The sequence below is a fragment of the Cricetulus griseus genome, chromosome X (assembly GCF_003668045.3).
Source record: "Cricetulus griseus strain 17A/GY chromosome X, alternate assembly CriGri-PICRH-1.0, whole genome shotgun sequence".
NCBI lineage: Eukaryota > Metazoa > Chordata > Mammalia > Rodentia > Cricetidae > Cricetulus > Cricetulus griseus.
Window position 1 is genome coordinate 28,286,601 of NC_048604.1, and position 20,197 is coordinate 28,306,797.

Genomic DNA, 20,197 nt, shown 5'->3' on the forward strand with positions numbered 1-20,197 from the left:
GCTATTGGGTGGCATATAAGTCAGTTATCAATCTCATTATCAGGGGATGGCATTTAAGGTAGCTTATCCTCTGTTGCTTAGATTGTTAGTTAGTGTCATCATTGTAGATCTCCAGACATTTCCCTAGTGCCAGATTTCTCTTTAAACCTATAATGGCTCCTTCTACTCTGGTGTCTCTTATCTTGCTCTCCTCTATTCTTCCCCTGACTCAACCTTCCTGCTCCCTCATGTCCTCCTCACCCCTCCTCTTCTCCCCTTCTCATTCTCCTAGCTCCCTCTCCCCTCCCCTCATGCTCAATAACCTTGGTACCCAAGCCACACAAAGACACAACTAAGAAAGAGAACTACAGACCAATATCACTCATGAACATTGATGCAAAAATACTCAATAATCAAATCCAAGAACACATCAGAGAAATCATCCACCATGATCAAGTAGGATTCATTCCAGGGATGCATGGATGGTTCAACATATGAAAATCCATCAATGTAATCCACCATATAAACAGACTGAGAAAGAAAAACCACATGATCATCTCACTAGATGCTAAAAAAGCCTTTGACAAAATTCAACATCCTTAAACATCAGAGAAATAGAAATAAAAATTGCTTTGATATTTAAACCCACCCCCACTGCCTCAGTCAGAACGGGTAACATCAAAAAAGCAGGTGTGAATATGGGAAAACAGGAACTCATAATACCACTGGTATGAGTGTGAACTGGTGTAACCATTACCCAAATCAGTGTAGATGTTCCTTAAAAAAACTAAAAATATACCATATGAGTCAGTCATGCCACTCATGAGTATATATACTCAAAAGTCTTTATATCAGCATACCACAAAGATACCTATATATCTACATTCAAACAGTTAGAAATGGAACCAGTCTAAATGTTCATCCACAGATAAATAAAAGAAATGGAGTGCAAATACACAAGGGAATTTCACTGAGTCACAAAGAAAAGGGAAATCATAACATTTACAGGACAATGAATGTAACTGGAGATCATTATGTTAAGCAGATAGCAAATAACAGAGTATGCTCTGTTTTCTCCCATATGTGGAATCAAGACTGTGGGGGGGGGAGGTAGGTAGGTAGGTAGGTAGGTAGATAGGTAGGTAGGTAGGTAGGTAGGTTGGTGATGAAACCAGAAAGGGCATCATGAGAAGGGAATAAAAGATTTTAAATGGGGAGGGAAATAGAATGTATGTGACACGAAAGCAGAAAGGGGTCTATTCAGCAGGAGGAAAGGGACCAACAAGAGGGAGACAAAGATAAAGGCAATGAATAGGAACAAAGTATATATAGAAATATTATAATGAACCCCACCACATGTTATGTTAACTTTAAAAATTAATTCAAAAACAAAAGGAAAGGAAAAAAGTTCAATCAACTGTTGTAGTTAACACTTGGAGCAACTAGATGATTCACAAATCTACTTTTATACTCATGGAGACAGTTAGACCTACAACTACCTAAACATTAGACTATAGGTTAGCTCATACAGATAAGTGTCAGAACATGCAGGGGGAAACTACAGGTACAAAGAAAAACATGAGCAACCATCTCAGGCAAGAGTTCTACCTTGACACCTTAGGATAGTTATGGTCTTGTCTTGTTTCATTTTTATTCTTATTCCCATTGAATGAATTTTCTTCCTTTTAAGCAAAGAGTAATCTAAAGGTGAAAGATGAATGGAACTGACTTTAAAGTTCATCAGGAAAATTGTATCAAAGGAAACCATAGGTATGAATTAGAACAAATTACTTCCAAGTCCATTTGTCAAGCATTTTTATTTTTAGATAATCAATACACTGCTGATTCAAAAACCTTACCGTTTGGCAGATGCTGTGGTAGACAGTGGGAAAATGATACTCTACAATTTTATAAAACACAGTAAGGAAGAATGATTACCTACACAAGACTCACTCTCACACACACACACACACACACACACACACACACGCACGCACGCACGCACGCACGCACGCACGCACGCACACACACACGCACGCACGCACGCACGCACGCACGCACGCACGCACGCACACACACACACACACACACACACACACAAAGAAAGAAAGGAACTAATGGTACTGTACAAGTGAGATGAGGATTAGAGAAGGTAATAGGGAGTGATTATGTTCACAATCCATTGTATATTTGTATGATGGTGCAAAGATTACATTTAAGGACTTTTTAAAATAAATTTAAACAAAGATTTAAAAAAATAAGATCACATGGCAACATAGTAGTAGATCCAGAATTTGAACTCCATTCTCCTGAAACCAGATCCAATTTTATTTTTAATTATACAGTACCCTAACATTCCAAGGCCAGGCATGGTGAGCCACCACATGGTTATGTTCTAGGATGAATTAAGTCAGGTGATTTTCATGGTCCCAAACAGTTTGCAGTTTATAAAACCTTATGAAGCTATATTATTATAATATATAAACTCTCCTCTATGTGTAGATAGTATACATCATTAAAGTTTTGTATTAACTATTCTTTTATTGATATCTAGAAAATATATTTTTCCACATGGACTGAATTCAGATCTTGTAGGCACCATATAATCTGTCTCTGTGTTCTGATATCAAAAAGACATGTTTAATAAGCAGAGACTTTAAAATAAATCCTTATGATTTTCTGAGTTTCATTGTTATATGTTGTAATGTCTCCCTTTTGTTTCTAATTTTATTAAATTTGGGTCTTCTATTTGCTTCTTTTGATTAATGTGGTAAAGTTTGTCAATCTTGTTTATCATTTCAAAGAACTAGGGAGGATCAGGAAGGAGTTGGGAGATAAGAAAGAGTATGTTCAAACTCTACTGTGTATCAAGTAACATACAGACTAAACAGATTATATTTAGGAATATGTATGGAAATACATATATGCATGCAATAACCATTAGTGAAAAAAGAGGCCATGAATCTGAAGGAGAATAGAGCATAGTATATGGGAGGGTTTGGAGAGAAGGAAGGGAAGGGAGAAATATTATAAGTATATTATATTATAATCTCAAGAAGTATTAGTAAAAATATATTGTATGAAAAATTGCGAAGAAAATAAAGAACTAGCACTTTGCATCATTCCTTCTTTGTATTGTTTTCATCTATATTTTATTAATATCATTCCAGATTTTAATTCTCTCTTCCTATCTACTATTTTTAGATGTTAGTTTGTTCTTATTTTTTCCAAGGTACATCGCTAAATTATTAATTTGAGATCTATCAATTTTTTATGCAGGCACTTTGTACCATAAAAGTACCTTTTAGAGCTGTCTTCATTGTGTCACACAGATTTTGGTATTTACTGTTTTCATTTTCATTGAATTCTAGGATTTTTTAATATTTCTTTCTTGATTTCTTCCTTAACCCAATTATCACTCTGAGATGTGTTGTTTAGTTTTCTTGAATTTGTGTATTTTCTGTGTTTTCCACTACTGTTGGTATCCACCTTTATTTCACTGTGGTCAAATAAAAATGCAGGATTATTTCAGTTTTCCTTTTATTGTTGATATTGTAAATTGAATAATTCAACCACACTCCAGGAGTTGCAGCTAATTTTAATTACCATCTAGTTGTCAATGTCAATCATTATAACTGATTTTTATTATTATTCCAAAATCAGCATTTTAACAGCCCATGTGGCCTTCCAAATCAAAAAAGGAAAAAGAATTCTCATAGCCCTTGATTCATGGGGAGAAAACACTGTGCAATAGTTTGATTAAACTGCAATTTGTAGAGGACATAGTCAAGCAGGACAATTGAAGTTATCTTTCCTGTTTGGCTGAGAAAAAGACACATCCAAAGAGGCTCATTAATTCAGTGATGAGCTCTAATATGATATCTGTCCTACTATATAGGCACAAAAGATGCATTCTGCCATTATCTACCCTATACACATAACAGTTACTCTTTCCAACTGAGCTTAGACACAAATTGATGCTCTTGAACACCAAATCAGGAATAATGAATATCAAGCAACCAGACGTGACATAACATTAAAATTCATTTTACTACCCCTGTTTTAGACTTTTCTTCATCTATATAATCTCCTCCATGTTCTAAATACTTCTCTTTGGAGCAACGAAAAGAAAATGCACATCACTGTCTCTTTTCTATATATTGGTAAAACTAGACCCAAAGAATGGATTGAATTTATCAAAAGCACTTGGTTGAAATTTGGTGCCATTCTGTCATTGATACAACAATAAAAAGTTGTTCTTGAACCAGAAAAAAGGGAACCAATTGTTTGTCTGAAAGGAGCCATCAGATAACTTATATCTGTTTCAGTTTTCTTTACCCTTCTACCGGCTAGAACAGCTGATCTGAGAAAGCACAAGAATGAAGACGAGCCATAGGTTTCTTCTTAGTAACTTCTAGTGCTTGTCTTAGGGTTTCTATGGCTGTGAAGATACACCATGATCATGGCAACTCGTATAAAGGAAAATCATTTAATTGGCTTACAGTTTCAGATGTTTAGTTCCATAATCATCATGGTATGACATGGTGACATGCAGGCAGGTTTGGTGCTGGAGCTGAGAGTCCTACTTCCTGATAGGCAGGCAACAGGAAGTGGACTGAGATGCTGGGCATGACTTGAGCATATATAAACCCTCAAAGCCTGCATTCACAGTGACACACTTCATCCAACAAGATCACACCTACTCCAACAAAGCCACAGCTCCTAATAGTGCCACTCTCTTTGGGGGCCATTTTTCTTTCAAAGTACCACAGTGCTCAATAGTTTTTCTTTTTTAAAATTTTTCCTATCTTTTATTTAAATTAGAAACAAGCTTCTTTTACATGTCAATCCCAGTTCCCTCTCCCTCTCCTCCTCCCCTGCCCCCCACCAACCCCCTATCCTTTCTGCTCCCCAGGGAGGGTGAGACCTTCCATGGGGATCTTAAAAGTCTGTCAGATCATTTGGAGCAGGGCCTACGCCCTCTCTCAATAGCTTTTCTACACCAAGAAGAATAGAGGTTGAATATGGAGGTAGCAATGAAATGTTACAAGCAGATTATTATATAAATATGAAAGAAAAATGATTAAAAAAATCCCTAAAATCTGACCCGCCAATACTCAAACCCCTGAACACTTATACTGCTTTATTTTTTTAAAAAAATGTTTTCCATGTTTGTCTTTTTGTGACTGAGTTACATCACTCAGGATGGTTTCTTCCATTTGCCTGCGAATTTCAAGATTCCATTGTTTTTTCCCGCTGAGTAGTACTCCATTGTATAAATGTACCACATTTTCTCTATCCATTCTTCAGTTGAGGGGCATCTAGGTTGCTTCCAGGTTCTGGCTATTACAAATAATGCTGCTATGAACATCTTTGAACAGTTGTTCTTATTGTATAAATGTGCATTCTTTGGGTATATACCCAAGAGAGGAATTGCTGAATCTTGAGGTAGACTGATTCCCATTTTCCTGAGAAACCGCCATACTTATTTCCAAAGTAGTTGTACAAGTTTGCACTCCCACCAGCAATGAAAGAGTGTTCCTCTTTCTCCACATCCACTCCAGCATAGACTGTCATTGGTGTTATTGATTTTAGCCATTGTGATAGGAGTAAGATGGTATCTCAGAGTTGTTTGAGTAGCATTTCCCTGATAGCTAAGGATGCTGAGCACTTTCTTTTGTGTCTTTCAGCCATTTTAGATTCCTCTGTTGAGAATTCTCTATTTAGTTCTGCACTCCACTTTTTAATTGCATTGTTTGGTGTTTTGGTGGCTAGCTTCTTGAGTTCACTGTGTATTTTGGTAATCAGCCCTCTATCAAATGTGGGGTTGGTGAAGATCTTTTCCCATTCTATGGGCTGGCATTTTGGATTACCAGTCTACAATCCACACTGCCAGAGGAGCTAGGAAACAAGGAAGACCCCAAGAGAAGATTGCATAGTTCCTCGAAGAAGGGGAGGGAGACAAGAACCCCTGACCAAAGTGGGAGCACGAAGAGTGGGGGGGAAGGAGGTGGAAAGAGAAGAAGGAGAGGGGAGAGAAGAACAAGGAGATTGAGACAGGGGAGAAATAGAGGAGGGCAAGAAAGGAGATGCCTTGATAGAGGGAGATTGTACAGGTTTGGCGAGAGGTCTGGCACAGAAGAAATGTTAGGGGATCCACAGGGATGATCGCAACTAAGAATCTAGGCAGTGGTGGATGCCCTTTGATGCCCTTCCCCTATAATGAGATTGGTGTCTACCTTGGTTACCATTCCTAGAGCCTTCATCCAGTAGCTGTTCAAAGCAGAAACAGGCACCCACAGCTAAGCACTGAACCATACTTCTGGAATCCAGTTGCAGAGAGGGGGAGGGATGAGCAAAGGAGCCAAGATGGTGCTGCAGAAACCCACAGAAACAGTTGATCTGACCTATTGAGAGTGTGGAGACCCTAGTCATAAAGCTGGGGGAACAGCATTGGACCAAACCAAGCTCTCTGAATGCTGGTGGAGCTAGGAAGCCAAGACAGTCTATGAGACCTCTAACAGTGGAGTCAGTGTTTATCCCTAGAGCACAAATGGACTTTGGGAGCTCATTCCCTATGGAGGGATACTATTGCAGCCCAGATACAGCAAGGAAGGCCTAAGCCCTCCCCCAAATGATATGACAGACTTTGAACATCCCTGGTAGAGGGCCTGACTATTCCTGGGGAGGAGTTGGGGAATGGTTTGGGAGGTGGTGGTGAACATGAGAGGATGGAATCAAGGGAATGGGAGGGTGGATGTGTAAATATGAGTTCTTCTAAAATAAAAATAAAAATAATAATAAAAAAGAGGAAAAAATGTTTTCTCAGCTACGTAGCCTGGTAGATGAATAGCATTCAAATTATGGCATAAATCATAGATACAGAAAAAGCCAAATATTAAATGCTAATTATTACACTAGAGGTGAGAATACTTGACCCCTACCTGGTTTAAAAGACTGTCTGAACTAAAGAAAATATTTACTAAAAGAGCCAGGACCAGCCCTATGCCACCTGACTCCCATTCTAGTACTCTTTCCACTTTAATTGAATCACTGCTTAATTGTATGCCTGGTTATCATACATATATAGCTCAAGTAACAAATCCATGAAGAAGTAACCTATTTAATAACATATGTAGCTCCTAAGTTATACCTCTAGGTTGAGGTTTAGATCTAAAACCTTCCGAGAAGTTTTAAGGCAGGCATGGTGGCACACACCTATATTCTCAGAACTTAGGATCTGAGGCATGAGGATCATGAATTTGAGGATACCCTGAACTATTTAGTGAGATCATTTCCCACAAAACATAAAGGGGAAGTAGTAAAATGGAAGCTAGACGTGGTGATATGAGCCTACAATTCCAGCACGAGTTGGTGGAGTAAGATACTCAAAAGTTCACGGTGAGTCTCGGCTGCATAGTGAATTTGAGGTCAGATTGGGCTACATGACATCTGATCTCAAAAAAAGGATGAAAAAGGAAGAGAGGAAGAAAGGGGGACAGATAGGAATAAGGGAGGAGAGAGAGAAAGAAAATAAAATTACAAGAAGACTCTAAGAAAGAAATAAGTCATTAAGAGTCCTAAAATCTTGGTTTCCACAAATTATATCATCTATATGTCTCAGTTTCTCTTTGTGAAGATTTCTGACAATATACAATAGTAACACAGCTTTTTGGTATCTCTAAGTACTTGAAATCATAAGGATACATTGACTCTTAATTCCCACTTTCCACACATTTACTTGGTTACTATGTTCTCTGAACTGGACTCATGGTGAACTAAGTACTTCTTACCACTTACTTGCCTATACTATTTTATCAAGCCCATGAACAACTGTCCCTACTACTAATCCCTCCTGACTCAAAATATTCTCAATACTGCCACCAGGGTAACATTTCAAAACCAACTTGGCTATGTCATGCTTGCTTCTGCTAAATCTATTTCCTATGTAATAAAGTTCAAACACTGTAAGATTCATAAAATTATCTACCTCTGGCTCTTGTGGCCTTCTTCATGCACAACTTAATCTCAGCCTACCCCTCTATGTACATGGTCCTCCAATATCTTATACATCTTGCCATCCTATAAACACACTACATTGTGTAATATTTCATTTTATGCATCCCCTTCCATCAACTTAATACCTTAAGATCCCTTAAAAATTAATTCAAATGTTACCTTCTCCATGATGTTTTCTATGCTTTCCATGAAAAGACTCATTTATACTTCTGCAACATCCTCATCATACAATTATCACAGTGCTTATGTTACTTGCGATGAAATAAACAGCATTGTCAGATTGTTTTTATACTGGGTTTCTTCAAAGATAGGTTGTATCTTTTCTATATTAGTATTCTAAACATACTGATCCACAAATGTTTGCTGAGAGGATGGCAAGATGGACCAATAGATAAAGGCAGTGCCTCCAGCCACACACACACACACACTGAATAAATAAATAATAAAAATTAAATATTTGATGACATTTGATAATAAATGAATGACTATACATGATCTCTGTGTAACATAATATATATGATCAACAAGTAGGTCCTGTACAGGCTTCTTTGATTCTCCTATTCTTCATTGGAAGCATTTATCTAAAGATTTAGAGAATTAGCCATCTGGAAGAAAAACATTGCTTTAACTGTAGCTTTCTTTGAGAGACGTCAACCACTTTGTGGATATGAGAAAAGAAAATTGATCATCAAAATCTACTTTTGAGTCTTTTCATAGCAATGAATCATTGCACCACTTCACTTCAGATTTTTATTTAAATTCCATGAACATATAACACATTTCCTAAAAGTTAGTTTATTTCCCTTTTATCTTATGTCCTATACAAACTTTATCCCCACACAAAAGGGATGATTTCCACTGCTCACATTTAAATAAACTGCTAAACCATTATGCAATGTACGCCAGAAGGCTGACAACAAAGTTAGACCTCCTTCAAGGTCATTCCCATACTCGCCAATATCTGGGAAAGTGCTGAGAGAAAAATAGGTAGATAACTCAATCTGTCATGTGGATCTACGGAGATTGTACAAATACCTCATTTCCATAACAACATTGTACTTGGTGTCCCAACATAATAAATGAATATGCTGTGACTGAAGACTAAACAGAGGCTAATGGTAAATGCATTAATTAGCGACCTGTTTACACTTCTCCTGGGAAGGACAGCCATTTGTTACAGCTTCTGTCATGCAAGAGTACTGACTGCAGTTGAGTTTTCACTCTGGGAATGCATATAAATTTCTAAGAGTCTCCCACATTATCATTTGCTGACAGGCATTAATGACACTAATGAAGGCAGAAAAGCTTGATTCAAACACACAAATGATTAGAGATGATAATAGATATGTGAACAGAGCCTTCATTAATGAATTTATTAATGATGCAGATATGAAAGCTAAAAGGGGGTGTCTAGACATGTATTTATAGCACATCCACCTCCTTCAATCAAAGATAATTCTTCTAGCTCTTTAATTTATACAGCCTTTAGTTACATATCTAAGAAAGCAGGATATCTATGTTCTAATAAATGAAATCCAGAGAAAAGAATAGTTCCAATCCTTTTAGGTTAATGACAATTATGAACAAGAATGGTATTGGAATCAAAAGATCAGCAGCTCTTCTCTTAGGAAATGTGTGATGATGAATGCAAATTAAAGAGTTTATTCATAACAGAAGGAGCATTTACTAATCATGTCCAAGTCTAGCTGAAATCTTCATATTTAGAAAAAATGAATGTATGATTATCAATTTGCTCCCTATATCATTGATGTACTAGGTTACCTCATTCTTGGCAAGTAGTCAGATTTTAGTATAGAAAATAGTATGGTTTGACAACACACTTTCATTCCCTTCTTTTGTTCTGATTAAATGTCCAAACCATTTTATTTCTGATCAAGAGAGGACAACAGAATGGCAGTGTTATATAGGATCATGCCTTATTTATCCACGTGTTCACACTCCCTAAAAAACTAGTTTGACCAACTTGTAGACGAGTTTTACTAAGGACCTAAATACAGAGTTCCAAAACAACTGGTTGCAGGAAACAATTTCAAAAAAGCAAATTAGTATGTTCAGTATAAGAAGCAACAAAAAAATTCAATACATGATTAATTCAGTCTTTACTGACTACTGAAAAAAGATTACTTCAAGCAAAATGCTCAGATAAGAGGGTCGTGAATGGGTAAAAACATAACTGTGAACAGCATATTAGTTCTGCTAGGTTACATTATTAAACTGTGGCTTCTTGTGATTAAATTATACATGTAACTATGTATCTTGAAGGCTAAAATAAACAAGGAGATCTCCACCATCTTTTCAACATTGTTTTAAAACTGTATAATGCCATTTATGAGCCCCAAAGTAAAGGCATAAAGATGGTATTTTAAGATAATGGTTGTTCATCTAGACCTCTCATGAATTCAGGATCTGTTTTAATAAGATTGTGGTTTGAATTATGGAAGAGGGAAAAATAACACTAAACACCTTTCAAATCATCATATTGAAATCTACCTACTACTTTAGAATATATATATATATATATATATATAATGAAGTTACCTTATAATGAGGTTGCAATGTCCCTACAAGATACCACAGGCGAACAAAAAAAAAAAATCCAGTAGCTTTTCACTTCGGAGGATATTGGCCAGGGAGGTACTGCAGACCCTCAAACATTACAGGCTACTGCCCATGCTATTGGTTGCCCTCCAGAACCCTGTTGCTGAAGACACCAAATACTTGAATCACAGAACATGGAATATCAAGCCGGTACTGACCTGGAAGCTTCATCCCTACTGGCTAGCTTTCATAGTACTACAGGTACCACATATACTACTAGAGGAGAAAAGTAATCATCAGTCTTACCCTGCTACAAATCCTGTAAGTTATGATAATTACTGACCTCGAAAGACATGACAACTGGTGCAATAATGGCATGAATGTAATAGAAGTAATGAACCACTTCCTTACTGGACTTAAGACTTATCGCTATAACCATAGATTAACACATTTCTCAATCTTCATCAGAGAAGCTTCTTGATAGTGGGTAACACAGAGACAACTGGTCAAAATACAGAGAAGAGGGGACTTTGGAATACACACTCTTAAATAGGACATGTATATCATCACATTCCCTCCTCCTAAAGTTCAAGGAAGATGAAGCAGAATGAGTATAAAAGACAGAAGTGGTAGATAACTGTTAAGGACATAACAAGGCAGCAATATGAACTCACAGTAGTTGTGATAGCATACTCAAGACCTGTGCAAGATCAAACCAGGCCAAATTCTAACATGGAGAATGGAAGTGGGCAAGAAGCCCCACCCCTATCCAAGGAGCTGTTGGCAATGGACAACTACTGGGAGATGGAGAGTCAGTTTCCTTTTTTGTCTTTAGATATTTTTATTTCTTCACTTTTTATTATTAAGAGTGATTGAAATAAAAATATAATTGAGTGCCATCATTATTGCCATTATGGAAATGGCTTTAAGAGAAAACAGATGAATATCATTGCTTCCCACTTTTCAAGTGGTAAATAGTTGCCATTGATAAAACAGACAAGCCCAGAGAGTCTTTCCAGAATGTTCAAGATATGGTGTATTATACAACATGCCTGCTCTTGGGGAAACACTTAAGACATAATTATGTGTACTTCTTGATCTTGTCATACAAGACAAGCACAAAGGCATCACCCATGCCCCTGAGAACATTGGACCATGCACTCTTAAAAAAAAGCCTTGCTTCCTTCATCATGGGCAATCTTCCTCCAGCAGTCAGTTGTGCCTGCATACATGATACCAATTCTTTGCATTCAGACTGCGTCATCATATGATGGCAAACTTTGTCAAGGGGATAGGAAGTCAGGCCAGCAACATCAGTGACAGACTGTGCAGTCATCCAGCTGATGAAGATATGGGTATTCTTGGGATCTGGAAGCATTCCCTTTGCGGTGTCATAGATACCAAAGTACATAGCTCAGTAGATGATAATGCCCTGTACTGACACATTAAAGCCTTGGTACAGGCCCCTAATCCCATCAGATTTGTAGATCTTAGCCAGGTAGTCACCAAGGTCTTTGAATTACCTTTCAGCTCCAGCTTTGCCCACATCAGCTGCCAGACAGGTACGGGCAAAATCAAGAGGGTACACAAAGCACAAGGATGTGGCCCCAGCGGCACCACCTGATGCCAGGTTCCCTGCAACGTAGCGCCAAAACTGGGTCCTCTTGTCCACACCACCCAAAAAGATCTTCTTGTATTTATCTTTGAAGGCAAAGTTGAGAGCAGTTTTCTTTAAGAGTTTGGCCCCTGATAAGTTCACCACACTCCAGGGGAAGGCTACACATCCAAGAGCATATGGGAAGCACAAATCAGACTCAGTGGATATTAATATAAGAAGACACAAAGTTGGATGAGTGGGAAGGGGAAGTTGATCTAAGAGGAGTTGTGAGAAGAATGAATATGATTAAAATACATCTGTTGTAGAATATTAATTTAAAATGTATTATGTTTGTTTATGCTGTGGTATATTTGTTTAATGATACAAAGATGTATTGCATTCTTTTATGATGTATATGTTTTAACTCTGTAAAGTTGAGTTACTTTGCCTGTCTAAAACACCTGATTTGTCTAAGAAAGAGCTGAACATCCAATAGCAAGACAGGAGAAAGTATAAGCAGGGCTAGCAGGCAGACAGAATAAATAGGAGAAATCTGGGAAGAAGAGATGTGGTATTGAGAAAGGAAGAGACAGCCACACAGCCAGACACAGAATAAGAAAGAAAGAAAGAGAGAAAGAAAGAAAGAAAGAAAGAAAGAAAGAAAGAAAGAAAGAAAGAAAGAAAGAAAAGATATACAGAAACAGAGAAAGGTAAGAGCTCAGAGGCAAAAGGTAGACTGGATAATTTAAGAAAAGCTGGCAAGAAAGAAGCCAAACTAAGGCCAGCATTCATAAGTAAAGTTAAGCCTCCATGTATTTATTTGGGAGTTGCATGGTGCCCCCCCCCAAAGAGTAAGAGCCAAAAAAAAGCCAACAACATGTACCATGTGAAATTCTCAAAGAACTAATAAAAATAAATGTTTAAAAGGGTAAAACACACAAAAGGCCTAACACAAGTTCTGAGCTGATCTCATGACTAAAATCCAGATGGTTTCTGCTGTACTTTGAATAGGAAATGTCCACCATATGCTCATGCCCTTGAACATTTGGTCTCTAGCTGTTGGCATTGTTGGGAAGGTTATAGAGTCTTCAGAAGGTGAAGCCTTGACGAAAGAAATACATAACTGAGGAAGTGTCTTCGGGTTTTATAACCTGGTCCCACTCATTATTCTCTTTCTCACTGCTTCCTGGGAGCAGATGCTAGCTTCTGGCTCATACTACCATGCATTCCCTGACTGTGCCCATGTCTTCCCCACTACTGTGGTTTGAATGAAAAACGTTCTTATAGACTCATGTATTTGAACATTTGATCCCAGTTGGTGAACTTTTCAGGGGAAGCTATGGAAATTTTAGGAAGCAGAGACTGAGTGTAAAAAGTACATCACTGGCAGATGAGTTTACAGCCTTATGCTCCCACAGGCATGCCTTCCCTGTCATTGTGGAATCTATCCCTCTGTAAAGTAAAATAAACCCTTTTTCTTCAAATTGCTTTTTGTTGTGGTATTCTATCACAGTAACAAAAAAGTAACTAATACACTTTCCATAACTGACTCTATCCCTCTGAAACTGTAAACTAAAATAAACCCTCCATTAAATTTTGGGGGATAAGAGTATTTATCACAACAACCAAAAGACAACCTAATACAGTTTCCTCCTGTTTCTCAGAAGATCTTTTAAATATATGATTTCATTCTACCATAATGTTGAATGCTTTATGATCACAAGCAGAGCATGGATAATTCTTAGACAGTTCTTATTGCCTTTGTGTTATAGATACTGAATTTCAATTTGTAGAATTTATATAATCTAAATTTGGGTTCTTTTTACTCATAGTCTTGTTATAGTTAGATCCAAACAGTCACAAGTTACCAGATGGCATCTAGAGTTCAGCTACAGTGGATCTTGGGCACAGAACCAAGAAATCTACTGCAGCAGACCACCAAGGCTACAGACTAAAGCAGATGACATACACAAAGGATAGTTAGGCACAACTCTGATTGCCCAGACTTTTGGCATCACATAGAAACAATCTGGTCCTATTTTCAAAATAATTCCCTGTAACTATGTAGCTAGTTGTTAATAAGACACTTCAATCCACACAGGCACACTAGAAATGTATCATTTATCAACATATACACTTCTTTATTAATATAAGATGCATTTATTAGATATCTATTATATATCAAGCATTATAATGGGTGTGAGGCATATCACAGTGAAAAGACAGGCATAGTTCCTCACATTGTAGGGTTTATTTTGTATCATGTAGGGTTAATACAGTGTAGATTTTGAGGAGTCTGCATTCCAATTAGCTAGTATAGAAATCCTGGTTCTTCTATTACTAGGTTTATAGCTATGGCAAATCACTTACCTTCTTTGAGTGTCTTAATTTCCTCATCTGAAAAGCTGAACTAAAACTAATTGACTCATTGAGTTAGCCCAAGAATTAAATGGGTTAATGAACATAATGAACTTAGAGCAATATCTTTTACACAGTAAGTACCATATAGTGAATGTTCTTGTTATCTATAGTCTATAGCATCTACTGACCATTCTGGAAATAACAGCCCGAAATCCATGAACTACTTTTTAAAAGATGCATCATGGCTTTTCTTATCATTCACAATGGGGATTCTCCCACCTCTGAGGTAAAGAGGCCATTGTAAATTTAAGATCTTCTGTCATTAAAATTCTAAAACAAATCTCTGCCATCAGTTGCCTCATCTGTAGATGCCATCTTACAACTAGTTAATCTGGTAGTACTGGTTAAAAGTACTAGATGTACTGGACATGTTGGTGCATGTTTATTAACCCACCAATGAGGCAGAGGCAGGAAAAGGATTGTAAGTTTAAGGCCAGCACATACTACATAGCAAGACCTTGTCAAAACAAAATAACCAAAGTTTAAATACTGGTTTAACCACATAATAGTTATGTGGAACAAGTTAATCAATGAAGAGTTTTATTTTAAAAACAATACAATTCACTGTGTGTCTTAAAGCACATTTATTTTTATTTATTCTACTCAAGATTTATGCTTTCTTAATATAAAAGTTTATATCACTCATCAACTTTATAAAGTTCTGTTATTATCTGTTACTTTATATCTAAAAGGGAGTTTATTTTTATAATATTTAAAGAGCTCACATAACTGTATTAAGTACTAAAATATAAATTAATGCCAAGGAACCTAATTAACAATGTCTAAAACAGGTTTCCTAAGAAGTTAAAACTAAGCCAATAAGTCATGAAGAAATGTTTAACATTACTAATTATTACAAAAATGCAAATCAAACCCACGGTGATATATAACCTCACTCACACTTAGGAGCTCACAGAAATTGAACCCACAACCAAGCCTTCAGGAGACCGACCTAGGCGCTCTGAATATATGTAACAGTTGTACAGCTTGGTCTTCTTGTCAAACTCCTAACAGGGGAACAAGAGGCTATCTCTGATTCTTTTGCCTATAGCTCGGTGGTAGACTCTTTGCCTAGCATGTATAAGAGTCCTGAGACAACTGTCATCTTCTCTGGCCCCTCCTTTCAGAATTAATTTTAACTTATGTTGAACCTTTTTTCTGATCCATGTCTCCTAAATTATCTTCCAGTTTCTTGAGCAGTGGCTGAAGCAAGATTTAGTATCAAGATTTAGGCTTTTTCCTGGCTCCGAGGGATATGACAGACTTTGAAGATCCCCCATGGAAGGTCTCACCCTCCCTGGGGAGCAGAAAGGGGATAGGTAGGGGGCCAGTGGGGGCCAGGGGAGGAGGGGAGGGAGAGGGAACGGGGATTGACATGTAAAACAAGCTTGTTTCTAATTTAAACAAAAAAATTTTAAAAGATTTAGGCTTTCAGTAACATTATTTACAAAAGCCAAGTCAATTGATATAAGCAAACAGACAATTTAGTCGAATAGTTTGCCTACTTTTAAAACTTGACTAGCCATATGACTATATACTGTCTTGATGTCCTAAAGGTGACCACAAAGAATAATATCCAGACAAGCATTTCCAAAGTTACCCTCGGGCCAAAGGCTGTACTTCATTTTGAAAAATGGCATGAAATTGCAAGTAAAACAGAGAGAGGTGCTTTTGGTAAGGATTACATGTCTCCCAAATTAGAAGTTAGAAATTATATGCTAAAACACTTAGAATTTCTGTCTTGTTGGCTCTCTATACAATGATATTATTTACAGTTAACTATTTGCTTTAAAAATATTTTGTAACTGTCAAATTTAATCCAAAGCCTTCATTTTAGCCCATACAAATATGCTGTCCTCCCAAAATGTGCCTCATTCTCCACACAATTTTGAAGCTATTCTAGAAATCAAGCACATAGCCATACAGTATTCCTAGTCTCCTTGGAAAATTGCAAGCTAATGGTGGGAAATAGGAAAGGACAAAGAGGAAAATACTTCTACCTAGCATCCAGTGCACGTTAGGCATGTTAACCTTTACTACATTCCTGCAAAAGGTGTTATTTATTTGTTCATCCATTCTCTAAAATGGTGTGGGTATATCCAAGGTCTTACCACTATCAAAAGAACAATTTCAGAATCATGTCTAAGTTCTAGAGCCTTTTCCACTAGATAGCACATTGCCAAATATTTAATTAAATCATGCAGATGAAGAGTAAATAAAGCACACTGACAAGAAACGCAGTATAGCATATGGTTGAATTTATGGAATTTATACTCAGACTGACCTGAGTTCAAACACCATCTGGGTGACTTTAGACAAGCTACTTAACTTTTCAGAGCCCCTTTCCTTATTTAACAATAGTTAAATAAAAAAAATGTACCTAAAGGACTTCACATAATGCTTTCTATAGTAAACAATAAATAGCAAGAATTATTATAACACTGATTTTCAAAGTTACTTTTTAAACCTAAAGCTATTCTTTTCCATTTTGGCATTCTAACGGGGAACATGTTTCCATCACAAAGACTGATGGCAAAATAAAAGGAAAATTCATTTCATGGCCTCTGCCAATTATTTTATACTACAAAAGTAAGAGACGTTGGAAAAGATAGACTAGTAAACATAAAAGATACTCTGGATGCAGAAAAGGAGGCCCTGGGCACTAAGGTAGAAAGCCAAATTATTCTCAATGACATGGCAAAACAAATGTTCATCAAGCCTGAGTTGGCATCTGGATAACATAAATAAGATTGTAGAAGTTCAAAGATGGAAAGGTAACATGGAAGGTCATCTGGGTTCCATCACTCTATTGATCACTGAGTGTCCTTCAGCTAATTTGGCTGCACAAGAGAAACTTCCTTCTGTTTGCACTGTCCCGTGGACATTGCTTTCAAACCATGCCAAATGATTGAGGCTCGTATTTCCTACCATCAAGGAGCAGGAAAAATCTGGGACTTCCTGCCAGAACTTCAATGCAAGCTATTCAGAAGGAGGTAGAACATCAAAGAGGGTTGTGTGGAGGAAATGTATTTGGGGTGTACTGGCTTCAATGTGCCCAGAGAACTGAGAAAGACAGATTTCTGTGAGTCTCCAAGCAAAGTCTTCCTTGGACAAAATGGGGGTGCTAGCTCCTGAATACAAGCATCAAGGTAGGCCCCAGTGTTCTTTGACTTCCACACAGAGAAAAATATCTAATGACCAAAGAGCTCTGCTTGAGTTGGTGAAAGCGTGTGAAGGTAGAACTGAGAAAAAAGGGTGTGTCTCAGTACAAATATAAACGTGACAAATTCATCTGCGTTGTGATGTTCATGTCTTGCTGGTGTAGGGTCCCTAGACTCTGGTGGTGTCATATTGGTTTTTCTGTTGCTGAATGTGTTTTTATATTGTCTTCTTTCTTTCGCTTCTTCCGGTGGGTGTAGAAGGAATCTCTTCCTCTCCTGGTAGATACGGGACCAAGGTTCCCTTCTGGTAGGTGCAAACAGATCCAATACTCAAATGTCTCTCCTCTTCCTAGTCCCGTGGATGGAGGTGGGACTGGTATGGGGCTTTGGCAGTCTCTGGGTGGGCTGGATCCAACCAAATGGGATCCACCACCATGAGCAGTCCTCTGGCCTCAGGTGTCCCCAATCAGGGCAGAGGAACCACCAGGATTCTGAGTCTTAAAGGCTAAGAATACTTAATCTCCCAACTGTAAACTGTTCAACTTAATAAATTAGTCAGAATCAAGTTTGGCTTCACATAGCAACAGCATTGTCTTAATAAGTAAGACTTCAGTTACACATTACAATCTTAAGACAGAATACCTTCTCAATGAACCCTCATTTCCCGCTCTTCAAGCTTTCCACTGGTCAGATTAGACCTACCTGCCCACATTATATAGGATAATCTGCTTTATATACATTCAGCTGATTGCAGTGCTTATTCACATTAATAAAATACCCTAACAGCAATAAATACCAAACTGTCATTTGATCAAAACATCCCATACTGTCTTACATGATTTTATATTAGCACATAAAATTGACCATCACAGGTACTGACACTTATAAAATAGGTGATGTGTCAAGTGAACTATTAGCTATGTGTCTCTTAAAAAGTGAACCACTTTTCCCCAGTCCCAAATGCCTATGCAGCCCTACCCTTAAACTGCTGGATAACCTCCGGGCCACTTACCTAAGTTTATAATTGTTATTGGAGATCATGGGATGCTCACAAGAAGAGCTTTGTCTAAAACCACACAAGGTAAAGGGCCCATGGGATGCTCACAAGAAGAGCTTTGTCTAAAACCACACAAGGTAAAGGGCCACAAACCTGACCAGATCTGCAGCTTCAAAGCTCCCTCCCAGTCCTTTCCCTCCTCTACAAGACTGCTCTAACCCTGCATCTTCAAATGGCAAGAAACCATAGCCCTCAATATGTCCCTTTATTCTCTACTAGGTTTCTTGAGGAACCAAAAATGGCCTTAAAGCTTGCTTACATTTATATCCATGATCAGTTAGTCTGTGTAAAGTTATATTCATTTAGAGAAAGTATCTGCTTTATTCTGCTCAGAAACTAGAAAATGAATTTTTTCTCAAGTTTATGAAAAAGAAATTTAACAATGCTTTCCTCTAATGAAATCATATCCTCAACCCTCCTAGGTTTAACATATAAATGCAAAGCTTCTGTGATTTTAAAGGTTCCCCCCAACCTATCTTGTCTCCTTATTCATCATACCCCCTTGGGGGCTCTTATGACAGCCTCTTAGAGTCCTTAGGGTTGTTCCAGAGTACAGTGCTAAAATCAAAATGCAGTGAAAAGAATTCTGCCTATCTAGCCAGCCAGGCATGGTCACACAGAAGAGAAGCAATATTGCATTTAGGTACAGGTTTAATTCTGAAAACTCTTAATCCTTTTATCTATGATCTCAAATGATAATACCTTTCTCAAATAATTATTGATGGGATTATATGTAATTCCATGTATTTAAGGTTCTATGGAAGATAGATACTGTTTACCACGAAAAGACTTCAGAAATCTAGGTTTATCTGAATGTAATACCATGTCCTTCGAGCTGGCCCCAATGACTAAGATTCTGTAACCACAGCATTTAAATTCCTAAACTGCTTAAGAGAGGAAGCTGTCCAGCTCAGCCACTTCCTCCTGATTTGTATGTCTGAAACAAAACTACATTAAGCTCAATAAGCTTGTCTGGGTTAGTTGATTTTCTGACGCATTCTTTTCCATCTGAAGAAACTGATCAGCCGAAAGAGGCTAAATAAATTGTGGAAAATGGATTACACAAACTTAAAGAGATGACTCCATGGTAGGACTTATCAGAACTATTACATAAAGAATGACTCTCCAAAAGGGCTTGGTGACATACAGCATCACAAACTCACTTAGCAACAGAACACTCTTTTAGTAGAGCCTCACTTTGTGGAACAGATGCAGAGCACAATTTGGCAAGTGTTGCTTCACAGAAATGCATAATACAGAGGAATTTTATTATTAACATTTATTAGAATGTTCTATAATTTCTGCCTCACTTATCCTTAATCCTAAAAGAGCCAGAAAGCTCTGCGGAATGCTTCACAGGGTACCATTAGAGAATTTCACAATGTCACATGACCTTCTGCTGAA

The 20,197-nt window shown here is 37.5% G+C and overlaps 1 pseudogene; it reads right to left on the reverse strand.

The window, feature by feature from the left end:
- Positions 1–11,638: 11,638 nt before the first annotated feature.
- Positions 11,639–20,197, reverse strand: part of LOC113837814 — a 59,870-nt pseudogene continuing 51,311 nt past the window's right edge.